Below are 2,337 nucleotides of genomic sequence, written 5' to 3' on the forward strand. Positions count from 1 at the left end.
TTTTCCATCTATTTCCCATGAAGTGATGGGACCAGATGCCATGATCTTAGTTTTCTGAATGTTGAGCTTCAAGCCAACCTTTTCACTCTCCTCTTTCACTTTCATCAAGAGGCTTAACAGGGTGTAAAAGAAAGGATTGGAGGAGGAACCTGTAGATTAAAAGAGACTTAAAAGACGAGAACTTCTCAGCAGATAAGACTAAATATTGGTCCAGGAATGTACACTTGGATGTCTTTTAAGACTTGAGTGATGATACAGTAAAGAAAGAAACCATTGTTTTAATACTCAGAATATTGGCTACTTTTGTGGGGAGGGGAGGTTATTATTAGAAAGGGTATTTGGAGGGGCTTTGGTGGGGGTTGTGTTGTATGAAAGGAGAGAAGGTTAGCACTCCCCTTGACAAGGATGGAAGAGGCTCTCTGGCCTGACAACACGCATACGGTTAAGGCATTGCCACCTACTTCGTGCCATCTGACCGCTGTTTTTTATGGCATCACCAACTCTGTGGACATGAGTTTGAGTGAACTCCGGGAGTTGGTGATGGACAGGGAGGCCTGGCGTGCTGTGAATCATGGGGTCGCGGAGAGTCGGACACGACTGAGCGACTGAACTGAACTGAACTGAACTGGTGGGGGTTGGAATTGGTAGAGTTTTATCAATATTTCTTGGCTTGAATGGTGGTTACACAAGCATTTACCTTGTAATAACTCATTAAACTATATATTTGTTTTACGTGTTTTTCTGTACCTGTTTTGTTTTTTCAATAGAAAGTTTGTCCTCTCTTTGTTTTTTTTGTAAGAGTAATGCAAAACATGAAGAGCATTAGGAGAGACTTGTGCTGTATGCTGCTTTCATTTCAGGATGCTTGTCAGTGTCTTCCAAAAATCCTAGAGTGACCACATTTTCCCATTAAATTCAGCAAAACCTGTTCTTGGCATAATAAACAAACATACATTTCTGTCTACAATATGATTTAAGAACAAGATAAGAAGAAAGCAGTGAGAGGCCAGCAAAGTTAAAAAGAAAAATGTTTTGCATTCCAAGCATTATTTCTGCAAAACACAATATTAAGCAAAACTGGGAAAGCATAGGTAGGCACAGGCATGGCAGCAATGGTAGGAGGGTATCACAAAACCTCTCTGAGAAGCTGTGGAGTCCCTCACTGTTCAAATTTACAGCTTCACTCCATTCAGTTTAGACAAACAAAAGGGCTTTTATCCATTTGATCCACTGAGTTTTTGACTTGAAGCTACAGAGGAGATAAGTTTGCAGCCCAAATCAGTCTTTAAGTTGTCAGCAAAGATCGCTCTGAACACTAACTTTCTTGAAGTACTAATTAAAACAAAGAACAGGAGTCAGCCGCACAGTCAATGACACATTCCTTGTGACAAGTGAGAAGTGGGCCATGAAATCTGAATCAGACAAGTGTGCACTGAGCAGTTATCCAAGTGTGCACTGAGCAGAGGTTTTCCTGTGGAATCCCAATTTCACATACGGGGTTGGACCTCCAGATATATGGACACTACACCAGTTTTACAAAATCAATCTTTGTCTTCCTTCCTCTGCTCTTAATGAAAATCATGCTGCACTTGCAAGTAGATCTGACAGATGCATTTAACACATCCTTAAAAATTTAAATTATTGGAACCAGCCCAAGAAGTTTCAGGAATATACTTCAGAACCCCTAAGATGCCAATGGAGTAGGAGGAGTGATAAGCAAGCAGTTATTTAAACCTTATCAATTATTTAAGGCCCAGCCCAATATCATCCTGCAATGCGGGAGACCTGAGTTCAGTCCCTGGGTTGGGAAGATCCCCTGGAGAAGGGAAAGGCTACCCACTCTAGTATTCTGGCCTGGAGAATTCCATGTGGTCGCAAAGAATCAGACACAATTGAGCCACCTTCACTTTCACTTTCAGCATCATCTTTGTTTTCCACACCACTTAAGAACATTATAGGCTGAACCACTCATAAGCTAGCTTTCAAGATTATTTTGCCAAAACAATAGTGATTTGATTGTCACTATTGCATATTGTCCTCCAACTACGTTATGATTAACTTTGTGTCTCTATCTGGTTATAAAGCATCCTAAAGGCAGCAATTACATCTTATATTTTTATGTATTCTCCACCTCATAGACAAAACAGTTATTACTCATTGATCTCATTCACTGATCCTTTAATTCATCCATTTATTCAATTAACAATATTTTTAAGGACCAACTATGTGCTGACCTTTCTGCAAGTTTTGTAGCTTTGAAGTAAAACTTCCATTTTAATAGTTGGCATAAGGAAAACCCCAAGTATTCCTGGCCGCCCCCCACCCCCCGCCCGGACC

General features: G+C 40.5%; 1 non-coding gene across 1 annotated transcript; it reads left to right on the top strand.

Moving 5' to 3' along the window:
• Positions 1-361: 361 nt before the first annotated feature.
• LOC129540146 (U6atac minor spliceosomal RNA) lies at positions 362-487 on the top strand. Its single transcript, XR_008682604.1, has one exon. It is a non-coding gene; the product is annotated as a U6atac minor spliceosomal RNA (small nuclear RNA).
• The last annotated feature ends 1,850 nt before the right edge of the window (positions 488-2,337 follow it).

Source organism: Moschus berezovskii, chromosome 11 (assembly GCF_049115385.1).
Source record: "Moschus berezovskii isolate FMDL1 chromosome 11, NW_MosBer_1.0, whole genome shotgun sequence".
NCBI classification, from domain to species: Eukaryota; Metazoa; Chordata; class Mammalia; order Artiodactyla; family Moschidae; genus Moschus; species Moschus berezovskii.